The sequence below is a fragment of the Puma concolor genome, chromosome B2, assembly GCF_028749965.1.
Source record: "Puma concolor isolate L17-30 chromosome B2, mPumCon1.1.hap2, whole genome shotgun sequence".
In the NCBI taxonomy this organism is placed as follows: Eukaryota; Metazoa; Chordata; class Mammalia; order Carnivora; family Felidae; genus Puma; species Puma concolor.
Window position 1 is genome coordinate 71,773,950 of NC_141671.1, and position 12,773 is coordinate 71,786,722.

Consider the following 12,773-nt stretch of genomic DNA (forward strand, 5'->3'; position numbering starts at 1 on the left):
CTTTTGGGATGAGCACTGGGTGTTGTATGGAAACCAATTTGACAATAAATTTCATATATTGAAAAAAAAAAACTCTTACTTCAACATATTTCAAAATGGATACCATAGACAATATCCATAATCCTGTTGGGTTTCACATCAGTTTATACTTTTAAGATTATCTCATGACTTTAAAGTTGATGTAAACCTGTTTAATACATACCTCACACTTAAAAATTGGTGATTCAATCATAAATGTCTTCATTTTCCTGATTTTCATTTTGCTGTTTACTACCTAATTAACCAATAGCATTGCATGAAATATTTAACATAATTACTTCTATAAAATACCTCAGCCTAAAGTAAAGCAACCTCATTTACAATTCCAACTTCATCCTAAACTGGGTATTTGTGAACTTGAATTATTTTAAAAACTTTTTCTTAAATCCTAATTGGTTTCATTGTAGATAGCAAGGGAATAGAAGTTAAATTCCTTATATTTCTACTTTCCTCAGTCTCTCTCTTTAGCTACAACTCAATCTTTTTCTCTTGAGAAAGTCCTAGAAATGATACAGAGATGAGATAATAATAGAGCTTTCCTTCTATTCCCAGAGGTGGTTATATTCTGACCCAAGAGAAATAGGAGAGTTATCACAATAATTCTGACTTTTTCCAAACTTCTTTTAAACTCTGAAGAGAATGACCAATAATAAACTCAACAACTCCAGAAGCCAACTTAGTTTACCTAATCTTTGATAATCAACTTGACAAATGGTATTTTCAATATATTTAATTGTATAATTATGGTACCTTTTTTTCCATTTACAAGTCAATGCATTCAGCGAGCATGTGCATTTTTCTTTCCAAAATGTTTAGTTACTCTAAAGAAAAAAAGAGACGTATTAGTGTATGAATTCCCTCTGAAATTTTTATTGCTTTTCCCATTACTCTTCTTAGTTATAGCTCCAAGTATGAAATTATCTACTCATCAATATATTAGGCAAAATTCAACCTAACTGGCACATTGAGAATAATTTACAATCTGTTGGATTAAATCACTGAAACTTTTGAGCAAATAATAATTAATTTTCTTGCTACAAAAAGGCACAAAACACACTTTCCATTATAAACATAAAGGAAAGAATATGGTTTTAGATCTAGCCAGACTTGGGCAGTGAATTTAGGCAGTTTACTTGATTTTTTTGGACATCAGTTTTTTCATCTTTAAAATAGGGATAGAATGTCTACCTCGTAGGACTAAATAAAAATACACCTTGTGTCTGACACATAATCATATTCAATAAATAAGAGCAGAAGAGGGGGAGGAAAAGGAGATGAGTATAATGATGCAGCCATTACTATCTGAAGTCAAACAATCCCATTCCCTCCCTTAACCTCTCCTTCATTCACTCCCCTATCACTAAAAGTACCTACTTTCCTCAAGCTTGGCCTTTCTCACATAACTGTAGAGTTTCTCAAAACTAGCGGAGTCTCTCTAGATTTGTAGACCCTTGACAGCCTGATATGTAGTCAAGAATTTGGCAGATTCCAAAGGGTCCAACTATTTTTAGTTAGAGATGTAGGCCACATTAATAGAGTTCAGCCGGATTCACCTCCTCCCTAATATGATTTAGTGCTAATATTTGGGGTGCAATGATTCAAAATGACTGACAGTATGGGGTGCCTGGGTGGCTCAGTCAGTTAAGCGTCCAACTTCGGCTCAGGTCCTGATCTCGCGGTTTGTGAGTTCGAGCCCCGTGTCGGGCTCTGTGCTACAGCTCAGAGCCTGAAGTCTGCTTCAGATTCTGTGTCTCCCTCTCCCCCTGCCCCTCCCCTGCTCATGCTCTGACTCTGTCTTTAAATAATAAATAAACATTTTTTAAAAATTCAAAATGACTGACAATATGAACCAAGTCTAGTTCCCTAGAAAAGGTCAAGCTATGTGTATTGTAATATTTTATTTGTTCTAGCTTCCTCCTAGACCCAGAAAAGTAGGAATTCTTTGTTTTCCACAAGGAATAAATTCCCTCTACAAAAGCATTTTGGTTGCCACACTGTAGGTGGATATTAATTACTTTTAGATGTTTTGACTACAGATATTTGTCTCAATAGACTCAGGTAGATATAAACTCAGCTTTACAAGGTCCATTCTTTTCCATGCTAGTGGACACTATGCAGGCCTACACTCCTCAAAATTACTATGGCCTAAGTCAGATCCATCAGGAAATAGTGAGACAGAGATGTGTTTGCAAGAAGGTTACTGAGCAGGGCTCTTGAGACTAATACCTTTGAAAATGCAGGAGGCCACAGTGAGCAGAGGGAGAGGTTAAACCACCACGAATGTGAAATAAAGGGCTCAGCTGAATTGGCAGTGAGATTTGGAGGTAGACTAGCCTTTTTAGAGTCATCCAGGATTAAAGCAGAGTCCTGGCCTTTTTTCATCCTGCATTTCTGGTTGCTTCCTTGGAAGAGGCTTTGCCCTGTGTTGCTGAAAGCAATTGCTGGGGAGGCACTCAGCTGTGAACAGTTGGTAGCCAACACACCTGGCAGTTTGAAGAATGCTTCATTGTAAAGGGAGGTGTGGGTGGTGCACTGCAAAATTCACTACCTACTGCTAACCAACCATCATTTACTTTAGTGCTTCAGAATAAAATATTTTATGGAAGTTGGGGGGGGGGAAGCATATATATTATGATGAAACAGTCTTTGTCATAGTGACATTTCAGTAACTTTACCAGGTGAAAATATAACAATCCTTTAAAGGGAGTATTTTTCTTTTATCCACACCACAAACTGGGGTTTCAGGGGCCAACCTGCAAATATAACAACTGATGATCACAGGCCTTGCTATTCTACAGCATTAAGGATTCCAGACAGAATACTGACCAACTAACAGCAGTAAGAAGGCTGAGAATGGTGGATCATAGTAAGTTGAAGACATGTGGAATAAATCAGGCCAGAAGTGCCCGAAAAATTGCAGGCAGTCTAGATTTTAGAAACTAATAAACCTAAAGACAATAGTGTAAACTGTGTCATGACTTGGTACTTACATTGGTATCTACAATCCTTATTCACCAGCAGCTCTTTCTACACCAGTGTTTCCCAGTGGACTCCTCCTGTGCACCAGTCTCAAAGGATAGTCATGAAAGGAAGTTCTAGGTCCAATGTGATTGGGAAACTCACCATTCGAAAATCCCCCTTTGAGGCTGCAGTGTTTGTTAGGATATTAAAGTCTCAAGAAGTCAGTCTGCCCACTTTTTTTCACCTCATCATTTTTCACATTCACACAGTTATACCATCTTTTTTCATGGAACCTTTATTATTCTAAAGAAATCATGTCCTGGAGAAATGAAGCTAGGTCATCCTTCTCCATATAATTCCAAAATGTATTATGGAAAAAAATAACTTCAATTAAGAAACAGTCTGCTTTGGGGCGCCTGGGTGGCTCAGTCGGTTGAGCGTCCGACTTTGGCTCAGGTCATGATCTCGCGGTCTGTGAGTTCAAGCCCTGCGTCGGGCTCTGTGCTGACAACTCAGAGCCTGGAGCCTGCTTCGGATTCTGTGTCTCCCTCTCTCTCTGCCCCTCCCCCGCTCATGCTCTGTCTCTCTCTCTGTCAAAAATAAATAAACATTAAAAAAATTTTTAAATAAAAAAAGAACAGTCTGCTTTGGGGCACGTGGGTGACTCAGTTAAGCGTCTGATTTCAGCTCAGATCATTACCTTGCGGTTTGTGAGTTAAAGCCCCACATCAGGCTCTATGCTGACAGCTCAGAGCCTGGAGCCTGCTTTGGATTCTGTGACTTCCTCTCCCTCTGCCCCTCCCTGACTCTCACTCTGTCTCTCTCTCTCTCTCCTTCTCTCTCTCTCACTCTCTGTCCCTCCCCCACTTCATGCTCTGTCTCTCAAAAAGAGATAAACAAACAAAAAGAATTTGAAAAAAAAAAAAAAAAGAAACAGCCTGCTTTGTCAGCACAATCAAAATATACTCTTGTGGATATCTTTTACTGAAATTCCTCTAGGAAATTTAGGCAAAACACATTGCAACTTCAGTGTCAACAAAATACTATTTCTGTCAGTGAGTCACATGTATCTACATACTTATTTTCTTACCTATTCAAAATAATCCAGTAAAACATGATTCACTTTTTCATATATACCAACATTAGAATGTCTATGTGTGTATCACTGCAGAAAAAGCCAGAAAAGCCAGAAAGGCCTTTCTTAGTTGAGATGGGATGCAGCCAAAATAAACTGACAAAACCTTTCTACATAACATGGCATGGGCAGAGAATATGTGTCACATGGAAGAAGCAGGGCTTTGCAGGGACACGATAAAGGGATCCAATTCCAGTTTCATTCCCTATCCAGGTAACCTTGCCCAACAGGTTCACTCCTTCGATCTCAGGTTGCACACATGTAATACAAAGATGACATCATCTATTTTGAAAGTTATGCTAGAAATTAAACAAAATAACATTTGTATCGGGAAATAAACTCAATGAGATCTTGCTTAACAAACAGTACTGTTTTTTACCTAGCCCTTTTTCTTATTCCTGCTAGATGATTCAGAGGAATGAGAGGTAGATTTTTCCAAAAATTATTTTCTTCAGAACCTCCCTTTTCTTAAAATTATTTTTTTATTAAAGTTTTTTACTAATTTATTTTGAGAGAGAGAGGGAGAGATACAGCGAGCACAAGTGGGGGAGGGTCAGAGAGGAGAGAAGAATCCCAATCAGGCTCTCCACCATCAGCACAGAGCCCAGTGCAGGGCTTGAACTCCGAACTGTGGGATCATGACCTAAGCTGAGATCGAGAGTTGGACACTTAACCTACCATGTTAAGGCACCCCCAAATTTTGTAAAGTCATGTTTTTATTGATAGTATAGGCAAATATAAGAACAGACATTGAAAGGAAAATTATCAGGATAGCATGAATCAGAAACATGATAATGGGAAGCTTAGAGACTAGAAAAGACAAAAGCCTTTATCCAAGGCTGTCCCTAACCTTCTGTCTCTTGAAGGTTTTTGTAAAAGGAGAAAGTCCTGTAACTACTTTATAATTTTGGTATTTTTCCTACAATTTAGACATTTTATCATTAATGGGTAGTTAATAACTATTTCTACCTGCCAATTAACAATAAATCCATTGCACAGTTTGAATGTCTGTACCCTGACAGCATGAGTGCTCATAATTATAAAATGCAAATTAAAAGTTAAAAGTCAGTACTCTTCACTTACCACATTGGCAAAAATCAGAAAGTTTGATAACATGCTGTGTTTGCAAAGGATGATGTAAACCAAAATTGGTACAACATAGGGAAGACAACTTGGTAACAGTCAGCAAAATCTGAAATGCATCCTTCTTGACTCAGCAATACCATTTCTAGCAATTTATTGTGTAAATATTCTCTTATGTGCAAAACAAAGTGTGTGTTCCAATGTACAGCACCATTGATTATAATAGAAGCCTAAAAACAGCCTAAATTGTTATTATTTAAGAACTATTTAAATAGTTTAGTACATCTGTAAGATAGAGTAATATTTATAATTAACTGTATACCATTTATAATAATGCTAGTCTTCAAGATACATTATAAAGTAAAAAAGCAAGTTAAAGAATATTGAAAAATATAAAATGTATCTACATCCAATAGGCATAGATTATCATCTCTGGAAAGACATCTAAGAACCTGACAGCACTTGCCTTCAGGGAGGTATATAGTAACTAAGAAGGCCTTACAATTCCCTTAGCTTGACTACACCTTAGACAAGTTAATTTGTGACTCTAGACTCCTGACAACATTTTTCATATAGCACTTACTTTAGAAAACTTATACTTGTAAATTCTTTATCCCTTTGAGAAGTAAATCTTTTAAAATGTCCTTTGCCTCTTTTTTAATCCAGAACCATCTTTCTCAAGGACCTGGGAGCCATCTCTTTGATATGTAACCATCAAGGAAGACATCCCCTATCTCCCAGTTTCTATGGGAAGGTAGGAGACTAATACCTAGGGAGGTGACTTGCTCTGAGTTATGAAACTACTTCCTGTCATAAGAAAAAGTTTAATTTTCCCTTGGGTAAGGTAAATTAGCTAATACAGGTGACCTATGATTTCTCCAGCCCAGATCCAAAAAACTCTCCTACTCCCCTCCCTGCTCCCCGCCTTTTTTTTAATTTTTTTTTATTTTTTTAATTTTTTTTTTCTTCAGCGTTTATTTTTTTTTATTTTTGGGACAGAGAGAGACAGAGCATGAACGGGGGAGGGGCAGAGAGAGAGGGAGACACAGAATCGGAAACAGGCTCCAGGCTCCGAGCCATCAGCCCAGAGCCTGACGCGGGGCTCGAACTCACGGACCGCGAGATCGTGACCTGGCTGAAGTCGGACGCTTAACCGACTGCGCCACCCAGGCGCCCCCCGCCTTTTTTTTTTAAAGTAGAATTGGGCTCAGACAGAGTTTTGGTATCTCTCCCTGTTGCAATAGCCTTGAATGAAGTCTTTGTTGCATGTTTATCAGCTGCAATTTTTGCTTTGACATTGGGTTATAGGGTAACCTGATCAAGAGGGAGACTTACTTTCCACTTCAATATCTTTTTGTATATTTTTACATTTTTTCATAAGCATGGATTACCTACCTATTCAAAATGTTTCAGTTAAACAACCTAACAAAATCCTTAGTGCAGTCTACCACCTCTGGAAATATAGGCTAAGTTATCCTGAAGAGATTCATCCAGCCACCTTCGGTTTTGAGATACTACGCAAAATATTTTAATGGGAAAATAAAATTTCCAATTAAACAATGTGAACTGAAACTAAAATGGGAACACGTCCTTAATTCCCTCAAATAGTGTTCTTAATACAGAGAAAATGTTTTAGTTTAGTTGCATGAAAATTACAATGAGCTCTTCAATGGGAACTTAATATTTTCCAGAGATGCTACATAGACAATTATTCTTTATATCTATCCTATTTGGGTCATCCTAAGCTCAATATATATTTTAACTATTGAAGCCTTCAAGCTACAGGTGTACATTCAATCAAGCCATTTACTTTGTGATGATTTGCATTCAAAGCAAAATAAGAAGGGATAAAGATTCATATTTACGAAGTCAATATAATCCATTTTTCAGAGACATATTCTGAAACATACAGTAAGAAAAAAAGTCCTCAATTTTTATGGTCAGTTATGCTAGTCATGGTTTAAAAGTCCTTGGGGTGCCTGGGTGGCTCAGTCAGTTAAATTTCTGACTTCAGCTCAGGTCATGATCTCATGGTTGGTGGGTTTGAGTCCTGCATCAGGCTCTGTGCTGACAGCTCAGAGCCTAGAGCCTGCCTTGGAATCTGTGTCTCCCTCTCTCTCCGTCCCTCTCCTGCCTGTGCTCTGTCTCTGTCTCTCAAAATAAATAAATGTTAAAAATTTTTTTAAAAAGTCAGGTCCTTCTTTAAGAGGTAAACTTCAAACTCAGGGAACTTAGTAAGCAATAGTTTGTCAATATTGAGGTTGTTATGTGAGAGTATTTTAACACTACTCTCATTGGGAAATGGCTTTTTCCTTGACTCTATATTATCATCATCTGTGCTGTGGTGTATTATTTTTTCCTTCCCATTATAGCTAATTTTGTTTTTATTTTTTATTTTTTTTTAATTTTTTTTTCAACGTTTATTTATTTTTGGGACAGAGAGAGACAGAGCATGAACGGGGGAGGGGCAGAGAGAGAGGGAGACACAGAATCGGAAACAGGCTCCAGGCTCTGAGCCATCAGCCCAGAGCCTGACGCGGGGCTCGAACTCACGGACCGCGAGATCGTGACCTGGCTGAAGTCGGACGCTTAACCAACTGCGCCACCCAGGCGCCCCAAATTTTGTTTTTAAAAAAAGAAAGGGTATAGGATAATTGAAAAAGACTTTTAAGTATAATTTAAGATAAGGGAAGAGACAGATGCCCTTTAAATATAATATAACCTTTAATGTTTGATGTGCATACCTTGGAAACCCTTCACAGTGAGAGACCGTTGATTTTTTTTTCACTGTCTGGAATTGACTAAAACTGAAAGCAAGCTGCCAACTGGAATCTGCACTACCTCTGGGGCTTCATCCTTTACAACTTCCTCTGAATGCATCCTATATAAAGCATGTTCCATGGACTAACAGCATTGGAATTACCTGGGAGCTTATTAAAGAAGAAGAATCTCAGGCCCACCCCAAAAGTCTTAATCAAAATCTGCACTTTAAACAAAATTTCCAGGTGATTTGTATGCACATTCAAGAATGAGAAGTAATACTCTAGATCTGAACGTCCTCTCCCCTCCTACTCAGCAAAGATTAGCTGTGATAGAGGCTTAAAGAGTTCTTAGACCAAAGAGGAAAAGATCCTATGGTCTCCCTGCCCACAGCCTCTCCCTTCTATTCTTACTGGCATGCCACTACCAAAATGGTCTTCCCAAAATATTGTTTGTGATATGTTCCTCATAACAACTACAATAACATACTCATTTGCAGTATTTTTTCAACTTACAAAGTGCTTTCAGGTAATTTGAGTTTTCATGCTGGACCATTACCCTGCCCTAACTTTCAATGATTCCTAATTGAATATTAAAGAAAATCCAATCTTCTGACCCAATCTGGCCCCACTGACCCCTCCTACCAACTATCTCAAAACCAACACTTTTTTTTTAATTTTTTTTTCAACGTTTTTATTTATTTTTGGGACAGAGAGAGACAGAGCATGAACGGGGGAGGGGCAGAGAGAGAGGGAGACACAGAATCGGAAACAGGCTCCAGGCTCTGAGCCATCAGCCCAGAGCCTGACGCGGGGCTCGAACTCACGGACCGCGAGATCGTGACCTGGCTGAAGTCGGATGCTTAACCGACTGCGCCACCCAGGCGCCCCTCAAAACCAACCCTTTAATTTGGCCTCACAACCCAGATGTACCCAGCTGAACTTCCTTGTTCACACATGTCTCTTTCTAAGAAATCAACACCATTCCAATTTCTTGAAATGCAGCTGAAAATCTAAAATAGCACCTTAATCGTTCCTTTAAAACTAGTAAAATTTCTGGTCCTTTCCTTAACATGTAAACCTCAAATTCAGAGAAATTAATAGGTAATTAGTTTGTCACTATTAGTAAGTAATTGATTTGTCAATATTAAGACTAAGTTGTCTTAGTCTCTTTCAGCCACTATAACAAAATACCACAGACTGAGTTGTTTGTAAACAACAGAAAATTATTTCTCATAGTTGTGGAGGTTGGAAGTCCAAGAAAAGAAAAGTCCAAGAAAAGACTTCTCGTTGTAACTTTACATGGTGAAAGAAGCTAGGGAGCTCCGTGGAGCCTCATTTGTAAGGGCATTAATATCACTCATGAGGGCTTTTCCTTCATGACCTAATCAACTCCCAAAGACTTCCATCTCTTAATTCCATCACCTTTGGGGTTGAAGATCTCAACAAATAAATGTTGGGGGGGGGGCACAAACATTCAGATGATTGAAAATACCAAATAAATTAATTATAAAATATTTGAAAAAGGCATTTACCATTCTTTGTGATCATGACTGTTGCCTGCTACTTATAAGCCAAATGTAAAACGGACAGAATGAAAACACTACAATATAAATAGAAAATGAAAATAAAATTCAAAATTATTAAAATAGTAAAAGATAGGTAAAAGGGAGCATGCCTTGGGTGTCTCAGTCAGTTGAGTGTCTAACTCTTGATTTGGACTCAGGTCATGATCTTATGGTTTATGGAATTGAGCCCTGTGTCAAGCTCTGTGCTGATAGTGCAAACCTGCTTCGGATTCTCTCTCTCCCTCTCTCTCTGCCCCTCACCCACTCATTCTCTCTCCCTCTCTCTCTCTCTCTCAAAATAAGTTAATGAACTTTAAAAAAAATAAAACATAAATAAAATTATATAATTAGCTTAAATGCTGGGGAGAAGAAATAAAAGTATAGTTTTTTTATGCAATTGAAGTTAAATGGCTAAAAATAGAATTAAAATAGATTAAAGTAGACTTTTACAACTGTGAGATGTTTTATGTAAGCCTTATGATAACTACAAAAAAGAAACCTTGAATAGATGTACAACTATAACAAGAAAGGAATCAAAGCATACCACTACTGAAAAAATCAAGAAAGAAATCACAAAGGAAGACAGCAAAAAGCAAAGAGAAATTACAAACAGAAAATGACAATAGTGTACACTTACCTATCAATAATTTGTTTAAATGTAAATGGATTGAGTTCTCCAGTCAAAAGACACGGAGTGGCTAAATGGATTAAAAAACAGTAGGCAACAACATGCTACTAACATGAAACTCACTTTAAGGACACTCATGGACTGAAAGTAAAAGGATGCAGAAAGATATTCCATGCAAATGGGAACCAAAAGAGAACAGAGTAGGCTATACTTACATCAGACAAAATAGACTTTCAGTCAAAATTGAACAAAAGAGACAAAAAGAAGTTCACTATATTATAAAGGGCCAATTCATCAAGATGATATAAGAGTTGTAAATATACATGCACCCAACAATGGAGCATGTAAACATATTAAGCAAACATTATCAGAACTAAGGAAAAAAATAGACAGCAGTAACAGAAGGGGGCTTTAATACCAACTTGCATCAATGGATAGATCTTACAGACAGAAAAGCAATTAAAAAAAAAAAACAGCATACTTGAATAACACTGTAAACTATATTGGCCTAACAGATATCTACAAAACATTCCATCCAAAATCAATAGAATATACATTCTTAAGCACGCATAGGATGTTATCCAGGATAAATCACATCCTGGGTCACAAAACTAGTCTTAATAATTTAAGAAAATTGAAATCATATCAAGTATCTTTTCTGATCACAATGGTATAAAACTACAAATCAACTATAAAAAGGAAAACTAAAAAATTCACAAAAATATATGGAGATTAAACATGTTACTGAACAACCAGTGGATCAAAGAAGAAATTTTAAAAATTCCTAAAATATCTTGAGACAAATGAAAATGGAAATACAGTACCCTAAATTTATGGGATGCAGCAAAAGCAGTTCTAAGAAGACTGTTCATAGCTGTAACTGCCTACATCCGTTCTGTTCCGTTCCGTTCCCTTCCGTTCCCTTCCATTCCCTTCTGTTCCCTTCCCTTCCTTCAGGAGCTCATAATCTCTTGATCTTTCCTGTGTCTGTCTGTGGTACTGCAGGTTCTCTACAGATGTCTCAAGCTGTCTTGCTTTCTTGTTCTCTGTAGCCTGAAGACTTCTAGAGTATGCCAGATCCCATCAGTACTCCAAGTGAGGCAAGACACAAAGCAATCCCTTGGGAAGCCCCCACAAATCTAGAAGGTTTGATGCATGCATCACTGACCCCTTTCTGGTGAGGAAGAAGTCACCAAACTATATCATCTTTTGTCTGCTATCACATGGGTTCTCTGGAGTAGCAGCAAAATACCCAACTATCTTTTGTTTTTATCAGCTCCTAGCCATCTAGGTCATGCCAGGTTCCAAGAGCATTCCAAGAGAGGTGAGGCAGAAAACAGTCCCCCAGTTGGCCCCCCAAAATCTAGAATGTTGGACACATAATCCAACTCTCCCTCCTGTGGGAGAAGTCATGAGTTGGGGGTTTTCTCCTACTTGTTCAATGCTGAATTGGGGAGAACTACAGCAAGTGAATATGTGCTCAAAGGCACAAACCTTTGTTTTCAGTGACCCCCAATTTGCCCTTTCCTATCAGCACTTAGATTTAGGCAAGATAAACATCAGTCCCTGAGTAGCCCCCAGAAAAGTTTACAAGTTTATATGTTCTAGTCTTCAGGAAAATGCTAGAAGCTGAGAGTGCTCTCAGGGTAACACTGCACTGAACTGGGGACAGGGATTATGGCAACTGATCACCAAGAATTTTCCTATTGGCTTTGATGTAGCTGGTTTTGTGTTCAGATGGAGTGTAAGAGCCTCTTAACTGGTAACTGTACTTCTCACGATGGGAATTTGTCTGTCTATTGTTATTGAATCCTTGTTTCCATGGGAGGAAGGAGAAACTGGAACCATGTTGCTGACATTACTACCCTAACATATTCTGTTATTATTCTACCTTTTAGACGTGTTAACTGAATGTGAGGAGTTAGGACACTCCTCAGGCCACTTGGGCTAATGGGCTGATTGCTAGAGCAGAGATTAAACCTAGGTCTTTGATTCCTAAGCTTTTACTCTCAAACCACTATGAACCACCATCACCATATACAGGGATGTATAAGAGGAAAAGACATGATTATAAAATTTATTTTAAAAAATAATTATTCAAATCATATCAAGGATGGAAAGGAAGGCAATGTTTGAGATTTCTCTAACCTTCCTCCATGACTTAGTACTCTCTTGCCTAGACTTGCCAATTATCAAAATTACAATAATTACTGGTCTATTTTTTAAACTACCTTTAATAAGCACAGCTCAAGGAAAAGTAATAACTTCAATGTTATTTTCAGTTATGGGGCCAAGGTTATTTTAAAATTATACTATTCACATATTCTTAAGAAAGGCTTCTTGCTTTGGAAATTATGACTGGAAAATATGAACCAAAATGTATCTTCCATCTGTTACTGCTAAGAGAAGATAGAACTATACCTCATTTCTCTCTGATGAGTGTCTTAATGACTGACAGGAAGCTCTATTGTTTATACACTACAACTCAAATTCATTTTTTAAAAGACTACCTGATGAGCCATTAGGATCAGAAAAATCTGAAAAATATACTACTTGCTGGAACAGATCATTAGATTCAGAGTGGTCTCCTGATATAGTCT

At 37.7% G+C, this 12,773-nt stretch overlaps 1 long non-coding RNA gene across 2 annotated transcripts in view; it reads right to left on the minus strand.

The window, feature by feature from the left end:
- Positions 1–12,773, minus strand: part of LOC147581037 (uncharacterized) — a 61,549-nt gene that overhangs the window by 16,040 nt on the left and 32,736 nt on the right. The window contains exon 2 of one of the 2 annotated variants that reach the window (XR_015251332.1): positions 790–860. This is a non-coding gene — a long non-coding RNA (uncharacterized LOC147581037). Of the gene's footprint in view, positions 1–789; positions 5,481–12,773 lie in introns of those variants that run through there. The other variant, XR_015251331.1, reaches the window with a different exon arrangement.